Source organism: Doryrhamphus excisus, linkage group LG10 (genome assembly GCF_037039965.1).
Source record: "Doryrhamphus excisus strain RoL-2023G ecotype Guam linkage group LG10, RoL_Dexc_Guam_v1.1, whole genome shotgun sequence".
Taxonomy (NCBI): domain Eukaryota; kingdom Metazoa; phylum Chordata; class Actinopteri; order Syngnathiformes; family Syngnathidae; genus Doryrhamphus; species Doryrhamphus excisus.
Genome location: NC_136366.1, coordinates 6,382,600 through 6,408,728, shown reverse-complemented (window position 1 = coordinate 6,408,728; position 26,129 = coordinate 6,382,600). Strand labels below are relative to the sequence as shown.

General features: G+C 45.1%; 1 long non-coding RNA gene across 2 annotated transcripts; it reads left to right on the top strand.

Moving 5' to 3' along the window:
- Nucleotides 1-108: 108 nt before the first annotated feature.
- LOC131104513 (uncharacterized) lies at nucleotides 109-19,100 on the top strand. Of its 2 annotated transcripts, none has more exons than XR_009119795.2 (4): nucleotides 109-269; nucleotides 16,600-16,722; nucleotides 16,806-16,901; nucleotides 18,626-19,100. It is a non-coding gene; the product is annotated as an uncharacterized LOC131104513 (long non-coding RNA). The 2 variants fall into 2 exon arrangements; XR_013629327.1 differs by lacking the exon at nucleotides 109-269 and adding an exon at nucleotides 13,169-13,272.
- Nucleotides 19,101-26,129: the final 7,029 nt, after the last annotated feature.

Genomic DNA, 26,129 nt, shown 5'->3' with positions numbered 1-26,129 from the left:
CGGCCATATTGCATACCGTACATGCACAACATGGCTTCGTAGTAGTCATGGCGTATGAATGCTAACTTTCCTCACCCCCTCCTTCCTTTTTCCTTCTTCAGGACGCGATGGGGGCAGCGGACGCCAGACGGCACATAATCCATCCACCCACGGTGGGATGCTGGGTCGCTGCCAAAAAAAGGCTGACATGAGGCTGGCAAAGCGTGTGAATTAATTAGCGTCTGGCGAAGTCCCAACGTCGGCAACCCGCACTGCCTCGCCTAGTCGGGGTAAGAGTTTGATGGAGACACACACTGGAACCGTGAAAACCCCTCCCCCCACCGCCGGCCCCGCCTCCTTAGTCTTAAATAGATATTTGGGTAGCCCTTTCTTCACTTGGGTGTTTGACCTTCAGATGTTTTTGTAGACGTTTGTCTGAGCTCACCTCACGGTGCCCAACTCGCCGCTTACTATCCACACTGAAATGACTTTGGCACTCGTGGTCAATGGTGTCATGAAAATGCGCTCATAATAACAGATGACTTGGTCTGATGCCTGGGCTGCAAATGTCCACTTTGACAGGCGTACAGTATCGCCCAAGCAGTCATACTTTAGGAGCCACTCCGGAAGAACCAAAAAAAATACACTTCATCTGCTGTAATGATAATACTATAATAATACTACTAGGCGGCACGGCGGTCGAGTGGTTAGTGCGCAGACCTCACAGCAAGGAGACCACGGTTCAATTCCATCCTCTGCCATCTCTGTGTGGAGTTTGCATGTTCTCCCCGTGCATGCGTGGGTTTTCTCCGGTTTTCCTCCCCCATTCCAAAAACATAGGTATGAATGTGAGTGTGAATGGTTGTTTGTCTATATGTGCCCTGTGATTGGCTGGTGACCAGTCCAGGGTGTACCCCGCCTCTCGCCCAAAGACAGTTGGGATAGGCTCCAGCACCCTCATGAGGATAAGCGGTAGAAAATGAATGAATAAATGAATGAATGAAAAAAATAAACATGTACATTGAGCAGCTTTTTACAAAACAAGTGCTGCAGAGCATGCTGGGAAGCCGGTCTGTGTTAGATCCAGAACCCATTACCCCGCTCTTCACAACTGTACTTTCCGATAGACATTCATCCCTGTCGCCCACATTCCCGGCCATCCACCGAGGTGCATTTCCTCCCAGTCATCGTTCCAAAAACAACAGCATCGCCTTCCAAACCGTATCAGCAGATCCCTTTCTCTGTTTCTCACGGCGTGCTTCGGGTTTCACAAAGCACACAAGTCCTAATCTGCTCAGACGCACATCGGCGGGACTTTCTCCTTCCAGCTTTTATCATTCTGCTGTGCAGCGTTGTTCTAGCGCCGCGTTGCTGCGCGCCAATATTGGCGGTTATTTTTCTTTCTTTGGCGCTCAACTCCTAAAGCTGGGCTTATAAAAGTAAATTATACGTCTATAAAGTTAACCTCTGGGGCTTGCGGGGGCCATGTTTGAAATTGCGTCATTGTAGGGGGAAAAGAAAATCAAATTATGTAACAGCTGAACCTGTTCGCATAGGAGGCTCTTTTGGATCTTGGTCGTTTCAGAGAAGTTGTACGCAAACATCCCAGCTCCTGGAATCTTTTACTGGGATTCCAGCTGAGCCACTTTCCAATTCGGTTCAGGATGAAGTACTTCTCTGTAGCATGGGTGGCATTGTTGGATCGACCCGCTTCACCCACCAGGGTGAGGATGATTCCAAGGGTCAAAGGTCAAATCATGTTGCTTTCTGCTCGAGATGAATGCCTGCAGTCATCAAATGACGACGATTCTCTCGCCTCCATGATGTGTGTTTGTTTCCCCATTCTTCTCCTGTGACTCCACACGTCCACCATCTCCCTTCGTCCCTCCCCCTCTAACGTCATGGAGCGTGTCTCTTGTCATTGTTGGGACAACATCCCACTTTCGCACAGCCACAATTCCTTGCTGATATGCTCATATCGCCGGTGGACTGCGTGGGAGGTTTGTGCTGCAATTTACTGCCAAGCAAAGTCCAAGACCGAGCACCGGGACAGCTGGAGGGGGGGGATAAGTTTGCGAGTTCTATATCCCGCTCATCATCATCATCAAACCGCCGTCCCTGTACAGTATTTCCTTTTTGCTGATTCATCAACTGGAGGTGGCGCTGAAGTTTCCGTTGACCTAGATGCCTCGAAGCAAGAGCGTTAGACCTTCAACCTTTGTGTGTTACAAATGCTGGCTTTTTATTGGGAGCCATTTAAACACAGGAATACAACAGCACGCACGCAACCGCTCTGTTTGTACGCCTTCATTGATAACATCTCATCTGGAGTCACTGACAGATGAGGGAAACTAAAAAACACTTCCTTAGCATTGACGTGTTAGCATTGTAGCTGTGAGGGATTTGACTATTTCAGAAAGAGGATCGATTATATATTATTATTCATTCATTCATTCATTCATTTTCTACCGCTTTTTCCTCACGAGGGTCGCGGGGGTTGCTGGAGCCTATCCCAGCTGTTTTCGGGGGAGAGGCGGGGTACACCCTGGACTGGTGGCCAGCCAATCACAGGGCACATATAGACAAACAACCATTCACACTCACATTCATACCTATGGACAATTTGGAGTCGCCAAATTAACCTAGCATGTTTTTGGAATGTGGGAGGAAACCGGAGTACCCGGAGAAAACCCACGCATGCACGGGGAGAACATGCAAACTCCACACAGAGATGGCCGAGGGTGGAATTGAACACGGTGAACGTTGAAGGAAGTGTAAAAGACATGAATACATAAGAATGTGTACTACTACTAATAAAGGTTCATGCAAAATGTAAATACACAAAATATTATTATTCATTCATTCATTCATTTTCTACCGCTTTTTCCTCACAAGGGTCGCGGGGGTTGCTGGAGCCTATCCCAGCTGTCTTCGGGCGAAAGGCGGGGTACACCCAGGACTGGTGGCCAGCCAATCACAGGGCACATATAGACAAACAACCATTCACACTCACATTCATACCTATGGACAATTTGGAGTCGCCAATTAACCTAGCATGTTTTTGGAATGTGGGAGGAAACCGGAGTAAGAGATATGCCTTTATTCGTCCCTCAGTGGGGAAATTTGTAATACCCGGAGTACCCGGAGAAAACCCACACATGCACAGGGAGAACATGCAAACTCCACACAGAGATGGCCGAGGGTGGAATTGAACCTAGCTGTGAGGTCTGCACGCTAACCACTCGACCGCCGTGCAACCAAGGTTGAGGCACCGGTACAGTATATAAATTACAATAGTGCCTCCGCTGGTGGCAGACAAATATTGCACTCTGTTTTCATCAACAATCATTTCCACATGCTTTCCAGAATTCTTAGCTAGGGCTATTGTTGCTAGCGCTGTGGCAGATGGAGCTGTGAGCAACGCAACGCTTTTACCTCGTCCAGTTTTCCCTCGTACTTCCTCAATCTTTTCCTCCCAAACATAACAGCCAATGTCCATCCAAAATATCTGACTGACTGCAGAAAACCTCAGAGGACTCTCGCATACTTACGCCCTGCCCTGACATGTGCACACACACACACACGCACAATTTTAAAAACATTCCCCTTCTCAGCTGCTTGTCAAGTCACCACACCCGACCGCATGACATCAGCCCGTGATGTCATCAGGGGACCAGCGGCATCCAGCGCAGCTTCATCATCAGCATCCTTTGGCAATGGCGGAAACGAGGCAGCTGCATTTTAATGATTTCTTTACACATGTCAGTGTGTGTGCGTTCAGGCATTTATCATCTCGTGGGGACGGATTTGATGACGGGGACGCAGGGATTGGGTACCTCGTGGGGACATTTGTTGGTGATGTGTTATTGCTGTTAAGTTTAGGTTAGTGTGTGTGTGTGTGTGTATGCGTGTGTGTGTGTGTGTGGCCAAAGATTGGAGGCCAAAAGCCGCAATTACACTAATTCAAACAATATGAGCGTGGCTTTCTTTGGCCACTTTGACTTGTTTATATTTGTAGTGTACTCTCTGGACAGATTCACATTGTGCTGCTCACTATTTCCAACACAAAGTTATTATTGAATTAGATTGAGTTTTAAACGGGGGTAAGAGGGGGGGGGTGAACGGGAGAGCAACTGGTCAGAGACGGGTGACTAGATGGTCAGCAGAGCGCCGTGACTGGGATGTCGTTGCCAAATGGAGAATTGACTGAGAGACAGTTGAAAAATTCCGACTTGTACACCTACTCTAATAATATCCAAGCTGGTTCCTGGTTGGTGCCTTTAGAAAAATAATAATTCCAGTTTGAAGTTATTTTTGCATTCTTATGCGCACTTGCATGACATCTGTGCTCCCCCGATTATAGCGTACACTCTTAGCTTCATGGCAGAACTTGGCTTTAACACGACTTTTGGGGTGACTTTTAAAAACTGTATATTAATGGTCATTTAATAACAGAAATGATTTTCTGCTTTTCTGCTCAGCCCAGACTTTGTTTACTATTTCACCATAGAAACTAAAAAATGATTCATTTGGTTTTGACACATAGCAAGTTGAGAAAGATGCTGTATTTATTTTTTTCGAGCTGCCGCACCTCCCCTAAAGTCATCTGGCCCCTCCCAAAACGATAACAAAATGACTTAGAACCCTTTTCAACAATGTACAGAATGTAGGCACAGTGGAACCTTGGGTAGGGTTGTTTTGGTTTACGGGACGTCTCTGCCCCCCAGCTCTGACATCGTAACCGGTTGACTCTGTCGTTCTTTGCTAACTACAATTATCGCTGCAGATATTCGACATTTTGACCCATAGCGGCATTGGCCTTTTTTTTCGGAATCCGACAGCCGCTAAGAGATGAAAAATGGAACAAATTGTCTTTTATGAAATCAGAGACCAGGAATAGACATTTAATCTTGAAAGGCAGGTTATACATTCATTCATTCATTTTCTACCGCTTATCCTCACGAGGGTCGCGGGGGGTGCTGGAGCCTATCCCAGCTGTCTTTGGACTGGTGGCCAGCCAATCAGAGGGCACATATAGACAAACAACCATTCACACTCACATTCATACCTATGGACAATTTGGAGTGGCCAATTAACCTAGCATGTTTTTGGAATGTGGGAGGAAACCGGAGTACCCGGAGAAAACCCACGCATGCACGAGGAGAACATGCAAACTCCACATAGAGATGACCCAGTGTGGAATCGAACTCGGGTCTCCTAGCTGTGTGGCCTGCGCGCTAACCACTCTTTTCCGCCGTGCAGGTTTAACAATGTTAATAACAATAATAATAACAATGTCACTGCAGACATAAGATTTCATGGCTTAATAGACGCGTCCCGTTACGTGCAATCTTAGCTGCCTCTTTTTTAGATGTTAGTGGAATTGAACTCAGGTCTTCTAGCTGTGACGTCTGCGCACTAACCACTCGACCACCATGCAGCAGGCAGGTTATAGTACGAACTTAATAACAACAGGAGCAGCAGGTACTAGCCTAGAGCGCCCCCTCATGGGTGTGGAAAAACCGTATATCAGTCACTTCGGAGTATAAGTTGCAGGACCAACCAAACCATGAAAAAAAAAATGAAAAATACAGCCTGCAGCTTTTTTTGTAGTGCTAAAAAATGCTCCCAAAACAAATGGAATGAAACCACTGCTAAGTGGGCTAGAATCCCTTTCACTGTTTGTCAAGTGGCTCGGGTCTAAACGGTGACCGCGTTCTCCAAAAAGCGCGGCTCTCATCCAAAGCAGCTGTTTATCAGAGCTCATCACCAGCCTTTGCGGCATTTGTGGAGCCTGGAAATGACCGCAAGCGTTTGCTACACGATTGGCGCTCATCCCGGGGACGGTCTTGACAGACTCTGACGGATGCAAAGCGGCGCTTTGGAGCAACACGTAATCTGAAAGCCGGTGACAGCATCCCGACTCTTAATTAGCTGCTGGGTTTTTAGGGGGGTTTGCCCCCGCCGCCATGCGGCTGACTGTCGAGATCAGGCCGCTATTCTCTGGAAATCTCCTCCAGATGTTGTCGCTAACATGGAATAGAGCAGGAATACCCTCCATTCTGTACTTCGCCATTTGACGTATGACACGTAAACCGCCTTGGACACTTTCTGGCAGGTTGGCTGATTCCTGACTATTTTCTGGCCCGGTTTTGTACTTGTTTTTCTTTTGCCCGTGACTTTTCACCCAGTTTAGCGCTCAGTCTTCTTTGCACAAGCGTGTCAGTCCGATGCAAATCCGATGATCTGAAGTATGCAGTTCCTTGTGGCTGTCGAAGGGGAAATCCTGCATTTTCAGCTGAGTTTGGACAGCAGAAATTCTCAGTGATGGATGTTTCACATTAGAGCAATAAAGTGGCCTGGAAGAATCCACATTGGATCAATAGCAGCGGGGCGAGCGGCCAAAGCGTGTCGTTAACCGCGTATTAATTTTGGCAGCGACCCGGCGAGCTGCATTCTGATCGCAGCGGTTTCTAGAGGAGTGTTTACCAAAACAAAGATGTTACATTAGTGGTTCCAGAGCTGCCTCGTTGACGTAGGAAACCCCCGCGGAACATACGCAATGAGGCGACGCGAGGTCACGTCATTCTTGTAAGTGTGCTCGTTCTCACCACAAATGCGTGACGCTGGGGAAGGCCTCCCAAAGCCTTTCCGAAAACGAACCCACCAAAGGCACACACCGCGACACGTACCGCATAGAACGGAACCATCACATGCGAACGCTAACCAGAACCCCCGAAGGCGCCATCTGGACTCTTTAGCGCCGGCAGCAGATCGAATGTCGCCCATATCTCCCTCCAAATACAAGACATGTGTCAAAATGTTCCTCCGCCATTGACCCCTAATCGCATTTACTGAACACACACACACACGTCCTGGGGGTGCTGGTGGGGGACGCGGTCCTGTTGGACGTCTCCCTTCCCAGGTTGTCACCTTTGCTCGGGCCCCACAAGTTTTTCTTTTACAGCTGAGAAATTTGATTGTATCCCGTGGGATGCCGTGGATTTATTGTGGTTTGTCTCCAGATTTGAAATGTACGCAGGTCACACTTTCATTTGGAGAAGCTTGGTGGTGTTTCAAAAATCACATTTAGAAATATACATTACAAATACGGCTGCACGGTGGGCGAGTGGTTAGCGTGCCGACCTCACAGCTAGGAGACCAGGGTTCAATTCCATCTCTGTGTGGAGTTTGCATGTTCTCCCCGGGTTTTCTCCGGGTACTCCGGTTTCCTCCCACATTCCAAAAAAACATGCTAGGTTAATTAGCGACTCCAAATTGTCCATAGGTATGAATGTGAGTGTGAATGGTTGTTTGTCTATATGTGCCCTGTGATTGGCTGGCCACCAGTCCAGGGTGCCTGAAGACAGCTGGGATTGGCTCCAGCACCCTCGCGACCCTCGTGAAGAAAAGCGATAGAAAATGAATGAATGAATATTCGCGGCACGGCAGACGAGTGGTTAGCGTGCAGACCTCACAGCTAGGAGACCAGGGTTCAATTCCACCCTCGGCCATCTCTGTGTGGAGTTTGCATGTTCTCCCCGTGCATACGTCGGTTTTCTCCGGGTACTCCGGTTTCCTCCCACATTCCAAAAACATGCTAGGTTAATTGGCCACTCCAAATTGTCCATAGGTATGAATGTGAGTGTGAATGGTTGTTTGTCTATATGTGCCCTGTGATTGGCTGTCCAGTCCAGTCTAGTGTGTACCCCGCCTCTAGCCATCTCTGGCCATCTCTTGTGTCCCTGCAGTAATCTCGTAGGAATGTGTAATAATAGGAGCGTACAGGATGACTATAGGGTTGTTATTTCCTGTCTACAGGGCTCTAATAATGTCCATATGCATATAAATACATTTAGAAAATCAGAAAGAGTTTTCTAAATGTTGAATCCTACTGGGCGGTAATTAGCTTGTTAACCACAATTAACGAGGGATGAGTGTAATCTGGAATTTCTAGTAAGATGCTGACTGAATACAAATCTTAACGAAACATGTAAGCTGTCGCCACCCCCCAAAAAAACGTGAGGTTTTTGGTCGGTTTTCGGTCGTTTTCTAGGTTTTCCTGAAAACGAAGCAGTGCCAACTTCAGCTAAATCAATGATGAGGATTCGAGCGTGATATGCTAATTGTGCTGGAATGTGCGGGTAAATCTCCCTACATATCTGATGGGATATGTCATCGTTATCTCCCAGCATGCATTTGTAAGCTCATGTGTTTTTAGTTGGAACGCCGCCAGACGCGCCTGAAGTGAGGTTATCGTGAGCACATCTTTATGGATATGAATAAGGCGGTTATCTCATGCGATCGCGGGGGATCGAGTCGCCCGCCACTCCAGCCTCGAGCCGAAGACGACGTAGGTGAGAGTTCATGCTGACACATATTATCGGCTGATTAAGACGTACGATGACCCTTGACCCTGCTCTCCCAAATGGAAACCAGGTGTGCGGGCAAAGGCAACACTAATAAAACTCTGATGAGCTTTCATACACGTCGCTGTTTATACTGAGGCTCGGCTTCGAGCGACATGAAAAGACTTCTTTGTCTTGCGTGTTTTCTCTGTCAGCTTCCCTTATTTACATCTGCTAACTCTTACAAGTCTTTTTCCTAGCATGTTTCAGCAGTTGGATGAATGCAAAGTGCAGAAATACGATACTTTAATGTGCCAAATACCGGCGATGATGAAGGTCTGATCCTTAAACAGCCTCACCTACGCAATCAGGTACTCGGCTTCCGACTGGAAGACGAAACATTTGGGGAAAGCGTGCTTCATCCAAGAATATTCTCTTTGCACTTTGCGTTTAAACACCCCAAGTTCTCCAAGGCATTTTAGGGACAGAGGTGTTTTCCTCCCCGCCGCAGCAGCAGGATTATCCAGGAAGGAAGCAGCCGGTGGTTTTTCGCCCTGAACCAACATGGTGGAAAGCGAGGGTGTTGTGGTTAGAGGGGGCGGTGGTAACCAGGGCGGCCTTAAACTCTGGTGACCCGGGTTTCATTCCCCGCGCATACCAGGTCATGATCCACCACGTTTCTGTATGGAGCGAGAACTCTACTTTTTGAAGGAAAACATCTTAATCTGTGGTCTACGACTTACGTACGTTTTTACTTTGACTTCTCATCGGGGCGGAGCCCACTGAGCTAAGCAAAATATCCCTGCTGTCGGAGATGCTGTGTGGTCTGAAGCGGAAGTGAAGCCCCCTTCCTGATTTCTTATTTGCGAAGATCATCAAGCTAATGTAAATATTACTCAATGACAACACAACTGAACGCAAACTCATTCATTCATTTTCTACCGCTTTTTCCTCACGAGGGTCGCAGGGGTGCTGGAGCCTATCCCAGCTGTCTTTGGGCGAGAGGCGGGGTACACCCTGGACTGGTGGCCAGCCAATCACAGGGCAATCACAGATATTTTTAGGGTTTTTTCAGCCTCATGAGGTAGCCTAGCCTAGCCTAGCCTACGAGATATGCTTTCACACAGTATAGGTAATTCAACTTTTACTTAAAGATTAAAAAGGTAAACGCTAAACAGCGGATGTAGGGCTGCACGGTGGTTGAGTGGTTAGCGTGCAGACCTCACAGCTAGGAGACCCGAGTTCAATCCCACCTTCGGCCATCTCTGTGTGGAGTTTGCATGTTCTCCCCGTGCATGCGTGGGTTTTTCTCCGGGTACTCCGGGTTTTTGGAACCTAGCATGTTCCAAAAACATGCTAGGTTGGCCACTCCAAATTGTCCATAGGTATGAATGTGAGTGTGAATGGTTGTTTGTCTATATGTGCCCTGTGATTGGCTGGCCACCAGTCCAGGGTGTACCCAGCCTCTCGCCTGAAGACAGCTGGGATAGGCTCCAGCACCCCCCGTGACCCTCGTGAGGAAAAGCGGTAGAAAATGAATGAATGAATGCTACTAATAATAATACTACTATTTAATACTAATACTACTGCATATAGCAGTATATAGCAACTAAAAATAGAATTACATTAAATGAATGAAAGGGCTGCACAGCGGTTGAGTGGTTAGCGCACAGACCTCACAGCTAGGCCAGGGTTCAATCCCACCTTCGGCCATCTCTGTGTGGAGTTTGCATGTGTGGGTTTTCTCCGAGTACTCCGGTTTCCCTTCCACATTCCAAAAAAAATAAAAAAACATATTAGGTTAATTGGCGACTCCAAATTGTCCATAGGTATGAATGTGAGTGTGAATGGTTGTTTGTCTATATGTGCCCTGTGATTGGCTGGCCACCAGTCCAGGGTGTACCCAGCCTCTCGCCTGAAGACAGCTGGGATAGGCTCCAGCACCTCATGAGGATAGAAAATGAATGAATAAACAGCGGATTCACTTAAACCAGCTGACGTGATGAACCACATCATCGCAGACAACTGTGATTGGTCACATGACAACGCCTCTGAAGTCACCGGCGAGTCGAGCTTTGATGAAGAGATAAGGTTGCGCCTCCCGCGGGAATATTTAATGTCAGTCAGACGGCGGCCGTGTTGACGCAAGGAAAATTCATTGTGACGTTTGTCAAATAAGTTGTCCAATAAGGCTGCGGCGTTGATTTACGCCTTGTAAATTCCTCAGGTGCAATAATTTCAGCGCAATCGGTTCCATCTGAAATACGCTCCAATGGATTCCGAATGGCTCTGGGACACACTTGCAGATCGTTATTTCCCTTGGGGGAGCGAGGGGGGGGACACTATGAATCCTGGTTGGACGCCAAACACAAACATAACTTCAGACCGTCTCATCATAATGGTATCATAATAGTATCATAATAGTATCATAATAGTATCAGAATAGTACGATACGCTGCCGTTGTTCAGATGCATTCGCTTCGTATTCCTTCCTGCGTAACCACATGACCCTCATTACGCTTTAATACGCGACAGCGTGAGCAACAGGAACAATATTTAAACTGGATACATATTCCATCTGGTAACCAAAGCGCCTGCGGTGTTTGTATGCCAGTTGAAGCATCGGTGAGGACAACAGTGTCTTCCTTCTGCTATTGAAATCAACAAAAATGGATCCTCAGCCGCTTCCATCAAGTGTAGCCCAGGGATATTTGACAGCAGCTACCTTGATGTGAAGCCTTGATCTTCGTCTTTTGTTTGCTTTCCTGTTTGCGTAGCCGCGCATGTGACCCAGACTCAGCACCCCCTCCTCCTATTATTTTTGTAATAATTGTGTATTTTTGGGGCCCTCGCCTTTGGAATTGTCCTATTCGTCCCTTTTCCGGGAGAGAACTACAGGATAATAATAATACTTCTGGATATTTACATTATGTCATATTTACTAACAAAACTTGTATTTTTACACACAATATTTGATAGGAATATTCATTTATTCATTCATTTTCTACCGCTTTTCCTCACGAGGGTCGCGGGGGTGCTGGAGCCTATCCCAGCTGTCTTCGGGCGAGAGGCGGGGTACACCCTGGACTGGTCGCCAGCCAATCACAGGGCACATATAGACAAACGATAGGAATATTCAAATGATGATATATTATTATAAATACATATTGGATATATATTCAGCCTTAAGGATGTCGATTGAACGCCCTAAATGATACAATAATCTCTCCATCTCTATTTATTATAATTACTAAGGATATTATTATTGTTATTGTTGCGTAGTTTGATCTGTATTCTCTTCTAAATAAGCGCTATTTATGTGGTAGCTATACTCCAGTAGGACATTATGGGTAATTAGACAAATATGTATCATTAATTAAGATATTATGCCATTGCTGCCCCCACCCTCTGGAAGTTTTTGCCCCATTCACTCCGTGCTTGCCCCGACTTTCCGTCCTTCAAAAAACAACTCAAAACCCACCTGTTTAAATCCGTTTTTAATGTTTAACTTTTTATACCTGACTGCTGCGCCCCGCCCCGCTTTTAGCCTTGTTTTAGCTCTGAATTAATGTTTGGATATTATATTTTAATGCATTGTTTACTCCGTTTTTACTCAACTCTATTTTTATTTATTTTTCTCTACTGTAAAGCATCTTTAAGTACTCTGAAACAAAGTACTCTATACAAATAAAATGTATTATTAATATTATTAATTTATTCATTCTTTACCGCTTTTCCTCCTTCCATCACAAGGATGCTGGAGCCTATCCCAGCTGTCTTTGGGCGAGAGGTGGGGTACACCCTGGACTGGTGGCCAGCAAACCATTCACACTCACATTCATACCTATGGACAATTTGGAGTCGCTAATTAACCTAGCATGTTTTTGGAATGTGGGAGGAAACCGGAGTACCCGGAGAAAACCCACACATGCACGGGGAGAACATGCAAACTCCACACAGAGATAGCACAGGGTGGAATTGAACCCTGGTCTCCTAGCTGTGAGGTCTGCGCGCTAACCACTTTACCGCCGTGCCGCATTATTATTATTATTATTATCATCTTAATTCATTCATTCATTTTCTATAGCTTTTTCCTCACGAGGGTCGTGGGGGTGCTGGAGCCTATCCCAGCTGTCTTTGGGCGAGAGGCGGGGTACACCCTGGACTGGTCTATCATCTTAATATTTATATTTATTTATAAATGTGTCCAACCATACACTTGCAAGTTATCAATTATTGTATTGTTGTGTGTATTCATGGTCTCTCAGTTTGAATCAAACCCGACCGAGCATCACGAACATGTCCAGTGGCGTACATTATGGTTGTGTGCCGCCATGTTCCAAATTAGTATGAAGTGTGCAGTCTGTGCGTCGTCACCGCAAGGAATGGATTCTTGACTCGTTCCTAGCTTGATGAAATGTCCAATCATCCAGCACAAACATATGGTGTTATTAAAGTGATAAGCCTCAGAGACTTTCTCCGGTGCGACCGTGATTAAACACAGGCCGCAAAAGGGGCGCTAGCTAAGTCGAGTGGATCCCCGCCCCGCCCTGCCTCATGCACGAATCTCCAAATCCCCTTTCAGCCCTTTTGTTGCTTCTTCTGTCCTTTGTTTGTCTCGTGCTCGTCCCATATGCTGCTCCTATCAACGAGGAAGCGTGGACATGACGCCTCCTCCCGAGTGAGCATCTGCTTCTTTTTTCCCCTCTTCGTCTTCATTGAGCGGCATGACGTGCCACTAAAAATATGCCACCAAATGACGAGTCGGGTTATTGGATGCGCCATCGCTTCATAACACAACATTGTGACTGCAACCTACCTCACACTTGTTTGATTGTGATGTGGCGGTTTTCATTGATAACTGGCAGGAGGAATGATGTCGCCTGATTTGGCACCAGTATCGGACCACTGACTTGTCAGCGAGTCAAAACAAATAACCCCCCAGGTCTGCTTTAGCATATTTACATGAACAGTTGTGGTCTTGGCTAGCTTCAGGTTATGTGTTTATTTAGGAACTCCACAAGATGACAGTAGCATCCAGCAGCTTTATACACCTCTGCATGCGCTTTAAAATGTATATGTGTTCCACTTAGCATACCAAAATGTTGGTTACCTTGGTTACTTTGCATCCTACCGCTATTACAACATTGGTTGTGTTGCTGCTGCGTTGTGCGCTATACTTGTTTGTATGACATGTGGTCCTTTCCACTTTCTCATGCACTCCAACATGATGTTGTTACATATTGTACATCATGGGTTCGAACATTGGGCCGCACGGTGGCCCAACGGATAGAATGCTGGCCACACAGTCAGGAGTTTGCATGTTCTCCTTGTGAATGCGTGGCTTTTCTTCGGGTACTCCGCTCCCCCCCATTCCAAAAACATGTTAGCTTCATTGTCCCCAAATTGTCCATAGGTATGAATGTGTTTGTCTATATGTGCCCTGGGATAGGCTCCAGCTTACCCCCACCCTAGTGAGGACAAGCAGCATAGAAGATGGATGGATGGAGTTTTCCCAGTTGGGAAATAACAGCTCTTCTGTTGATGATTGCTAGCAAGAGTTGTTCCGTCTTCCGGCTGGTGCGTTCAATGTGCTGTGATTTTCAGTTTTGATCTATACAACCGTCAATCCCAACACCATTTTGGGCCTACAGTATATTTACATCTAAAGTACTTTTCCAAATACTCCGAATGTGGATTTACAGCTTGCTGAGCGTAGTCGGCGTCTGAGCAGGCTGGGCGTCGTTATCTTCATTAGCGCTCATCCATCGGATCTCATTATGTACCTAATGTTGTGGCCACAAAGTCCTGTGGCACACAATGTGCTGCTGACTCAGAGCTTATTCGGGGCATTGGGAGTCGTCCCTTTGGCACCAGATCGAAATGAAGGCGATGTGGAATTACCGGGCTTGACGCCACGCTGACGACAAGTTGAGTCACACGTGTTTTTGTGTATGCAAACACACGACGGCGTGCTTTACATCAAGTCCATTACGCTTAAAGGTCTTTCCTAAAGGGTGTGTACTGGACCGGAGACAAGAAAGATGACTCCCTTTGTCAGTTTTCCATGCAACATGTCCGCCCTGGACCTCAAATGTTGTCCAACACATAAAAAAATGTGCGTCATCGAGAAACAGATGTTTTTGCATCCAACTTCTCCACGCGGTGCACTGCAGCGTGTGCTGGCATAAGCATCTTTAGGGACAGGGGTCTCAAACTCAATTTACCTGGGGGCCACTGGAGCTAGGGTCTGGGCAAGGCTGGGCCGCATCAGGTTTTCCAAAAAAAAAAAAAAAACGCATTTATTAAAAACAGAAAAATATGCAAACTTTTTCAGTGCTTTGGTTCCGATTCTCTACAATAAAAGCTCTGATAAAACATTCCACTGTTCTCAAATATCTTAATTTTTATTTTTCTGCATAAAATAAGATGAAAAATAAACAAATCAAGAATAAAGAAAATCAATCAATCAGTAATAAATAAATATAATAATAATAATAAAACGGCAAATAATAAAAACTTAAGAAACCACATATGGGTAGGTAGACAAATTATGGGTAGACATGACAAAACACGACTATAGTCACATTTATACTCTTTTTATTTACAACATATTGCGCAACTGCAGGGTCTTGAGACACATGCTAACTCGCAAACTAGAGAGCTAGTGACCTAAACGGTAGCCTTCAAGTTATTTTCTTTGAACTTAAATAGCCAAAAACGTACCACTTCCACACGGATAGGGAGGATAACTATTAACAGTTATTTAACCTTTAACATGAACATTAATCAAACGTAATAATTTTTTCTGGGTACATGATACCATACAGCATCCATATCAAACTTGCGCGGGCCGCACTAACATTAAACTTTCATATCAAGGCGGGGGCCTCAAACTAGTGTCCTGCGGGCCACATTTGGCCCGCGGGCCGCGTGTTTGAGACCCCTGTTTTAGGGCTTTTTATGCCAGATCATGCTCTTTGCTTACATTGACTTACATTGACTTGTGCAAGAGGAGATGTAAACAAAGCAGTGCAACTGAAGAGGAGGGAAACAATAGGAAGTTGAGGATGAAGGATTGTGACAAAGTCCTGCTGCTTTTATGGATTCCAACCAAATGGATGTTCCCATATCTTCCCCTTATGAATGAATGGGGGCGTTCCTCAGGTGTGAAGGATACATGAAATATCGGAATATGCGTTGACTGCGCTAACTACGTACACGTGTGACAGACCAAATACTCCCAGTATTTAAACATGTTTTACAAGGCTACAAAAAAAGTTAACACTGTTACTGGTAAAAACAAAACAGTATTGACATGTAATACAAGTGTAAAAAGAAGCGACACACTTGAAGACATGCAAATCCACAAAGAATACTTTGAATGGGAATAGATGTATATGCTTACTTCATATTGATTTCTTCACTCCTAGCCAAAAAATCCAAAGAAAAAGCAAAAATAATAGCCCTGTGATTGCTCACCGAAGCGAGGTCTCGTGTGACCTTGTGCACGTTGTTTTCAAAGACGTTCGTTAGACCTTGCATTTCCTGAAAATCTTTGGTTTGAAACGTACATTTCACCACTTTGGCCATCACAAGTTCCAACAGAAAAAATAATAATTAATAATTAATAAATTGTGGTATTTCAAAGTGAATAGACACTCCGTAAAAGTGTAAAAGTGTATTAATGTCTTTTCACAGTGTTCAATTCCACCCTCGGCCATCTCTGTGTGGAGTTTGCATGTTCTCCCCGTGCATGCGTGGGTTTTCTCCGGGTACTCCGGTTTCCTCCCACATTCCAAAAACATGCTAGGTTAATTGGCCACTCCAAATTGTCCATAGGTATGAATGTGAGTGTGAATGGTTGTTTGTCTATATGTGCCCTGTGATTGGCTGGCGACCAGTCCAGGGTGTACCCCCGCCTCTCAAAGACAGCTGGGATAGGCTCCAGCACCCCTCGCGACTCTCGTGAGGAAAAAGCAGTAGAAAATGAATGAATGAATGAACCTTCACCATTTCTACAATAGCTGTATGGAGCGTTCCTGTTACCAGTGAGTGTGATGCTAACCTGAGTTCACACACAAACAGATGTGTACTTCCTCTCACACACACACACACACACACACATGGTGTTCACCTCGGAGGTGACACAGGAGGCTAGAAATCCAAGCTACTGATGGCTGCCTTGGGAAATGCCAGCGTTGTGAAGGCAGAGAATAGCCTGACTTTTTTTTTCCCCCCACACCTGCTGCTTTGTGTCACTTTATCCCAGAACATCCTCCACGGTCACCTTATCCTGACCTTCCCGGAGGAAAGTATAGCATGACTCACGACACGACGGCGGTTATGAGGATGCTCCTAAAATGCCAAGAACGATGGCAAGAGAAGAATGAAGGTAGTGAAGCCACTAGCCGAGCGTTTCCAAATATATTTTACTATTTTGACTTGTGTGTGTTTCTCCCACTTTCCCACCACAAGTAACCAGACCATCTGATACGGGACACCTCCTTACCCGGTCCGAGGAACAGAATCTAGGCCGTCCACACCGTCGGCATGCTATCCAGCACCATACAGGTCAGAAGCTCCAGTTACCACCTGATTTTTTTTATCTTTTGTCCTACAGTCCGTAGAGAGAGAGCGATAACTCGAGCTGTTCCAGGCCCCCAAGGTGGGATTAGAGGCGTTTAGGCACCAAAAGTGGCTCTTTGTGGTGGTGAAGGCCCTTCTCAACCTCAACAGGGCTGGGTCTGGATACTCTTGAGAACGCTTTAAAAGAGTACGCTATGGAAACCATAGAAGAAACCGATTGAGAAACCAATTTTGTTTACACATATTCATGGCTAAAATTGGAAATGCATGCTTTTAGATGAGCATAAGGCACTGTATGATAACACAGGGGCGACATAGTAATGGTAATGGTTTTATTTCATTTGAACATGCATCAGATTACAATTGAATGCATCACATAATCAGTTCACAGTTCCACATGTCCAAAAGGAGTTGGAAGAAGCAAAGCTTATTAAATCCTACCCCTCCATCTGGTACTTTTACAATCAGTAACTGTTACATTTGTTCACTTCCTGCTTTCCTAATATAGTTTAAGTTTTTTTCAAATAATTTTTAAAAAATGTTTTTATTTATTTATTTTATTTTTATCACGTACCGAAGTACGAGGTGATATGACCATACAACTGTTACATTTGTTCACTTCCTGCTTTCCTAATATAAAACTTAAATTTTTTATTTTATTTTTGTCACATACCGAAGTTCACATTCTATCTGAGGCGGGGAGATGTTCTCATTTCACTCCACTATCTGAAAGTGTATAGTATTATATAATATATATATGTTAATGGTAATGGTTTAATTTCATTTGAACATGCATCAGATTACAATTGAATGCATCACATAATCAGTTCACAGTTCCACATGTCCAAAAGGAGTAGGAAGAAGCAAAGCTTATTAAATCCTACCCCTCCATCTGGTACTTTTACAATCAGTAACTGTTACATTTGTTCACTTCCTGCTTTCCATAATACAGTTTACTTTTACAATTAGTAACTGTTTCATTTGTTCACTTCCTGCTTTCCATAATACAGTTCAATCATATTTCTTCTCTCTTGTATAGTATTAAGTATTGGATGACATTTTTAGGTAATTGGTTATTTTTAGCCTTATGCATTATTTTAGCTGTTTGAAGATGAACTATATCAGCAAGTTGAAGTATTTGGGATTTTATAAATAAGGAGTTAGTAAAACGGAGTTAGTAAAACGGTCATAGTACTACTGATGTCACCTTTTTCATGTGGTCCTTGGTGATGTTCTCATACGGAAAATGTGAACATTTCATGAAAATCAATATACATCCACATAAAATCAATCACATAACTATTAATGGCGCGACGACTTGTGTGTGTACAATAAAATGATGCATCCGTTTCCGATAATACATTCTTGTCGCAGCTGTGTTCCACTGGGATGTGTAGCGTTCACTCCTTTATTTGTTCAATGACAGCGCCAGTTAGCGTTCATGCACAACTTTAACGTCAAAGCTCGGCGCGGCGTTCCTTATACTGTACCAACATGTAAATACAGGAAGTGAAATAAGTAGCAACGCTAATGATTGTTATGTCCAGTGGGCCCCAAGCAGGCCTTCACTCTGTCAGAATAAACAATGCTCCAACTTGCTTGTTGGGTTACCCAATATGCTACATGCTATTTTGCCCTGCCCCCCCCCCCCCCCCCCCTCTTTGACAGTCCCCTATATGACACCTGTTGTTTACCTCTCCATCATCCAGAATGGCAGCTCTTCCCTGGGGAATTGGATGGAGGGTAACATCTTCCACGCTGCAACCAACAGCTGTGAAGCGCGGAGCAGCCGGCTGGCGTTGAAAAAAAAGAAAGAAAGAAAAAAAAAGAAAGGTAAACAGGTTATCAGCGAGAGAAGTAGGAATATGGAACATGGAACATGGCACCGCTAGCTTAGCATCTGCCCTTTAGCATCAATGCTATTAGGAATTGGAGCATTCCTCTTTACAGGAATGATAATGTCAAGACTTCCAAGTCCAGTAGTCCCTCGCCATGTTACGGTTCCAACATTGCGCCTTTCCTCTATCACGGTTTTTCAAAAATCGATAAATCATCCCTGTTTTGGGGCTGAGTACGAACTATTATGGGTCAAAAGATATGCATAAAGCAAATTCCACATCCCAAATGAAGCATTTTCAATCATAAAAGTGGCTAAATGACCAAAAATGCTCACATAAAGCATCTACAGGATTTGATATGTAGCTAGTAGTTGCAGGGTGTTAGCATCATTAGCAGGTGTGAGTTGTGGCTGACAGCAGCTCCTGCGTGAATGTTCACTTAATATGTGTTGTCTGTGTGAGTGTACATCAGGTCTATTTATTTCTATTACGTCAACTACCTTGGGTCATACAAGTGTAAACGTGACTATAGGAATAAATGCTATTTCATGCCTCGAGGGCTCTAACATTGCTTACAAAACATATTTATTTAGTCTTAAGCAGGTTTTCTGATCTAACTATGAAAATATTGCATTTATAAAGAAGGAATTTGCTTATGGCAGTCGGGTTTGGAGCCAATTAACTGCCATAAACGAGGGATGACTGTAATTTTATTTTTACCGCCAACAAGCTAAACCCTGAAGGCAACATGTTGTTGCCTTGGCAGTTTGTCAGCTGATTCATGTAAAGAAGTCCTTCAGTTGGGCCGCACGGTGGACGAGTGGTTAACATGTTGGCCACACACTCGGGTGATGGGAAGACTGTGTGGAGTTTGCATGTTCTCCCCCGTGCGTGTGTGGCTTTTCTCTTCCTCCCCACATTCCAAAAATATGCTAGCTTGATTGGCGACTCCAAATTGTCCATAGGTATGAATGTGAGTGTGAATGGTTGTTTGTCTATATGTGCCCTGTGATTGGCTGGCCACCAGTACAGGGTGGACCCCGTCTCTCGCCATTAGTTGGCTGGGATAGGCTCCAGCATACATCCACCTTAGTGAGGATCAGCGGCATAGAAAATAGATAGATGGACATACCTCAGTTTTTGTTATTTATTCAGTCCAAAAAGTCCTAAGAAAACCGAAACATACACATGTTCTCCATAGGACATAATGTACGTGCAATGGATCCGTTCCAGACACACCAAAATATGAACATAAATACGTTGTAAATTTACTTTTACAGTACAGTTTCTTGACATTTTGGAGACATTGGTCTAAAAATATTATTGTCCCGATACATATGCCATAATATTTAAGTCTGTTGGTACATTTGTTTCTTAATGTCCACACTAGGGACGAAGAGTCCATGGCTGCAATAAGAGTTCATTGGCCTGATGTTGTTTAGCTTTGAACGTAAGGAGCAGCCATGACGGCGTTTATGGGCGACCGCAGAGCGCACCACAATGACGACTCTGCTGGCGCTTCATCACAATTTATCTTCAATTAGCCGCCGCTGCAGTGACAATAAAGACAGCACATGAAACGCCGAGCTGTTTTCCAACATGCATTTTTCCCTGACATCAGCAATCAACAAAAGCCTTTACTATTTACATGCTAGCTAATAACATTTAGGTTTTTTTTAAATCCATGCTGCATGCTTAGACTTTTTTCCGCACTCATAATTAAGACTTTATTGTCAAGGCCTTTGTTTTCCCAAGTTTCCGTCATTGCTCGTACCACAGTCAGCCACCCACTGGTAGCTAATAAACCAGCACAAGAAAAGAACTGGCTTTGGAAACCGCTGAAGCATATTATACATTCATACATCCATTCATTGTCCATACATGATCCATCCATCCATCCATCCATCCATTGTCCATACATGGTCCATACATCCATCCATCCATTCATTGTCCATACATGATCCATACATCCATACATCCATACATCCATCCATTGTCCATACATGGTCCATACATCCATCCATCCATCCATTGTCCATACATGGTCCATACATGGTCCATACATCCATCCATCCATCCATTGTCCATACATGGTCCATACATGGTCCATACATCCATCCATCCATCCATTGTCCATACATGGTCCATACATCCATCCATCCATCCATTGTCCATACATGGTCCATCCATCCATCCACCCATTGTCCATCCATCTGTCCATCCACCCATTGTCCATCCATCCGTCCAGCCATCCATCCAGCCATTGTCCATCCATCCGTCCACCCATTGTCCATCCGTCCATCCATCCAGCCATTGTCCATCCATCCATCCATCCATTGTCCATCCATCCATCCATCCAGCCATTGTCCATCCATCCATCCACCCATTGTCTATCTATCCATCCATCTACCCATTGTCCATCCGTCCGTCCATCCACCCATTGTCCATCCATCCATCCACCCATCCACCCATCCACCCATTGTCCATCCATCCATCATCCATCCATCCAGCCATTGTCCATCCATCCGTCCATCCATCCACCCATTATCCATCTGTCCATCCATCCACCCATTGTCCATCCATCCATCATCCATCCATCCAGCCATTGTCCATCCATCCGTCCATCCATCCACCCATTATCCATCCGTCCATCCATCCAGCCATTGTCCATCCATCCGTCCACCCATTGTCCATCCGTCCATCCGTCCATCCATCCAGCCATTGTCCATCCATCCATCCATTGTCCATCCGTCCATCCATCCAGCCATTGTCCATCCATCCATCCATCCATTGTCCATCCGTCCATCCATCCACCCTTTGTCCATCCATCCATCATCCATCCATCCACCCATTGTCCATCCATCCATCCACCCATTGTCTATCTATCCATCCATCTACCCATTGTCCATCCGTCCGTCCATCCACCCATTGTCCATCCATCCATCCACCCATTGTCTATCCGTCCATCCATCCACCCATTGTCCATCTGTCCATCATCCATCCATCCACCCATTGTCCATCCATCCATCCGTCCACCCATTGTCCATCTGTCATCATCCATCCATCCACCCATTGTCCATCCATCCATCCATCCATCCATTCATCCACCCATTGTCCATCCATCCATCCATCCATTCATCCACCCATTGTCCATCCATCCATTGTCCATCCATCCATCCACCCATTATCCTGATGAAGCATATCATTCTCTTCTAGTTGCTAAAACACACGGGAGAAAGATCAGGTGATGTCACAGCGTCTATCAAATCAACACATTCCTTCCCCGACTCCAAACCAAACTGGGTGTCCAGGAACGTGTAATCCAACGCCGTTTGCGCTAAGACTCCAAATAGTTTGATTACGGCCAATTACAACAGATATATATGACAGATATATATTCCTGCAAGGACGTAAGCGCGAGTGCTCAGAGCTGCAATTATTCCAATTACACGTTGGATGAAAACCAAGCATGGCTGTGATCAGCGGGTAGTGTGGATATATTTCTGCACGACAACAGAACTCATGCACGGCCCAGCTGCAACCCATCTTGGCAGTTCTGACGTTGGAGTAAATAACAGAGTGCAAATGTGTGACACCATCCAGTTTCACTCCAATGGAGGAGCACCAGTGGGACCGTCCTCGGGACCTTCCTGTGAAATTCATTGTGGTTCTTTCTGGTGGGACACAAGACAAGCTGTATACCAGGCTATACCAGACGCCATTTTTTCCGGTTCAGAAAGCTAAAGGTCTTCTTGAAGCATGTACAGAGCTAGCTTGATGTTGAAAAACTGAAACATACGAAACCCTTAAGAAACAAACAAAAAAAAAACCTTAAGGCAAAAAATATTTGCCAAAAAATAGAATATATAGAGAATAATTATAGTTTAACCCCGACCTTAAATTTAAGGAGAAAAACTATAGAATGCTTTAAAAATTAATATTGTGTGGCAAATTCCAGCTGCTGTTTATATTAATGCAAAGCAGAGCAAAAGCTTTTTCCTCACGAGGGTCGCGGGGGTGCTGGAGCCTATCCCAGCTGTCTTGGGGCGAGAGGCGGGGTACACCCTGGACCGGTGGCCAGCCAATCACAGGGCACATATAGACAAACAACCATTCACACTCACATTCATACCTATGGACAATTTGGAGTCGCCAATTAACCTAGCATGTTTTTGGAATGTGGGAGGAAACCGGAGTACTCGGAGAAAACCCACGCATGCACGGGGAGAACATGCAAAATCCACACAGAGATGGCCGAGGGTGGAATTGAATCCTGGTCTCCTAGCTGTGAGGTCTGCGCGCTAACCACTCGACCGCTGTGCCACCCATCATTCATTCATTCATTCAGTTTCCAGGGCGCTTATCCTTGATAGTACATCAGTACACTGATAAAAACATTCCTTATACTTTCTCCCTGATAGCTCAGTATGACTGCAAGTCGTGCAAAGGAGCTCCCGGCCAATGTGTTTGCACATTTCAAAGTCAGCCACAACCATTACATGCAATTCCAGAAAAAGATCAGAGGAAAAGCCTCCTCACGAGAGCTTGGTCCAAAGGAAAAAGAGAAAAGGAAGATGCTTGTTTTGCATTGCAAGCTGCCATCCTGACAAAGAATATACTTGAGAATAGTCCGTGTACAGCTGTACTATCCACGGAGTTGACTCAACACACAACCATTATTGATTAAATAGCTGCTAAGTAGCTGCCAAGACAGTGAGTGGCAAGATAAGAGTCTGGTCTGGGGCTGCACGAGTGCTGACTGGAACTGGGGAGCTGTGGTTATATGGAGGGAAACATTGGATAGTAAATCTATACCGCTATACAAGCTGTATACCATCTACTCTATCTCACATTTTAGCTAACATTTATATTACAGTATATAATCCCAGGGGCAATACTATAGAAATGTATCTGGAAGTACTTTGGAGTAGTCAGTATACGTTCTGTACACCTTTGTACTAAGAAGAACTTGTGAACGTGACATAGCTAGCAAGTGAGAAGACTCAAAATGGTTTGCATAAATTCATTGCTATCCTGACTTGGAAGTTGAAATATGGTAATATTTCAGCAAATTAATTCTGGAATATGGCGCCATGCAGGTTCGCTGCAGGTTCGCTGCAGGTTCGCTGCCTTGCTTAATAGCCGTTTCATCCTCTGAGTATAGAAACGCAACACATGTTCCCTTGAGACTTTTTTTTTGCTCTTCCATGACTTTTAAAGCTCTGTCCAAACATGAGCTTTTATACGGTACGGCCCGCCAGTCCACAGGAAGACGCTGACTGCTGATATTTCTGTTTGTTTAAACTTTAGACTCGCAGTCAAACAACGGTAATTTGGGTTTGCGGGATGTTAGCGGTGGAGCGATGGCGGAGTCGTGTGAGGAACAGCTGGAAGAGTGGAAAAACCTGTTTGAAAACACACAGGCATCCCAGCGGCATACCCCCTTTCCCCCGCTCCCCCTCCTCTTCTGCAGCTAATTCTTATTTTCTGATGCAGATTGACAGCTCCAATATCCTGGTAGTACGGCTGTTATGTGTTTCGTGTTAGTTTTTTTCCCCCTCCCCTACACAAAAGGCGCCAACACGTGTTTGTTGAATACAGAGCCCCATTCCCGGCCGGAGCATTTGGAGTCTGTTCCCACTAGCGTCCCAAAATAGTCACCCACTCAAGGCTTTTCAATTATCCAGCCACGCTGTAAGAAGGGGCCCAATCATAAAACCAGACTGTTTACCTCCTCTCTACATTTTGCAGCGCCTTGATTGAGGGGCGAAGGCGGTTTTTAGAATGCAAGGTCGTGGCAGGTTGGAGATAATCTGGAAAAAACGTGGAAGCCATCTTTGTGACCCGTGAGTGACCCCAAGAGCGGCAGGACAGAAAATCGGGTCACTGAAGAGGCAACCTTGGGTCGACGCAGGAATGAAGTTGAGTTAGCTTAGCTTAGCATAGCACGTGATAACAAACGTATGGTACGCGTAGCTTTGGCTATGCGCTGAGTTGCGACAATTCGGCTAATATTTTTGTGGAAAGCTGAATCCGGGATTCAGGAGGAGCAGTGTGGTTTTCGTCCGGTTTTCGGTTTTAGCTTAAGCGTTCACACGGCATTTTCTGTTGGAGATGGCGCTTTCTGGTTATTCCAGTTCTTCTGCAGTTAGATAAAAATTTGGGAATGGTGTTTGTTTTTCTTGGCTAGCTGTGTTGTGAAGCCCCGCCCCTGTCCTTCTCTTCCCGGCCAATCAGCTTGTGTGTCCGGCACCTGTGGCTCAACTACATTCTGTGTAGAATATCATTTTTATTACTAGGATTTGTTATTATTTGACTGTGAAGTGTGAATTCAATCAAATAAAACCAAGACCGAGACTAAAAACAACCCTAACCCAAACCCAAGACCAAAAAAGCGGTGCGCCCAAAAAAAAGCCTAATTTCACTGAAGTCATTGTTCCGTCGGCGCAACTACTGTATGAAAGGAGACACTCCCTGATGTCTCACTCTTCAATGTATTTATGTCAACAACACAAAACCATTCCGTCTACTTTGCAGACGTTTAGACGGTAGCCGCAACATTAACAACTTTTACCACCAGATTCCGGTTTTTCCACTCTTCTGTCACCTGAGCGCGTACTCGTCTTTGAATTTGTATGTTCCGTTTTGGCCTAATCTGGACTATTCTAATAAAGTCATACGAGTGACTCGGGTGCCGTGTAAACATCCTTTTTAATGCGAAGTTGAATTATTGATAATTATTTCAAGGTAAATTTACTTGATCTTTAATTCAGCAGGTCAACCCCGTCGTAGCACCCCCGTCTGATCTGGAAGCTCAGGGGATTATCTCTTTATCTCTAATGAATATTTCAGTGCATATATTAACATTATCCAAACTTGAAATGTTGCTCCTAAGAGGAAAAGGTCACGTGATGTATCAGGCTGTCCTACAGGCTCTCTTCCTGAGGCCGCCATGGGAATACATGTTGTAATATTGATTAATGCTATGTCATTAACCATGGAAAAGTCCATGTTTACTCATCACTTTGGGTAAACACACAACAGATGATGGAATAGCGCGTGTGGAGTGGAGACGCAATAACAAACACCGACGTGCAACAACTTAGAGCTTGGGGAAGGGGGGAGCGGGAGTGTAACACGTCTACAGCCACACCCATAAGGAAGCTTGCTCCTCGTGACATCACAAAGGAACCAAGCAATTTGAGTCATCCCAAACTTCTTTCAGGGCTCACTTCCAAATGCACAAAACTCTGAAATCTGAAACGTTGGTATGGTTTAACACCTGAATGCAACATTTAGAGGCCATTTATAGGCCCGAAAAGTGGAAAATAGGTCCCCTTTTAGGTCCCCCTTTAACCCCAACCCTAACCCCACC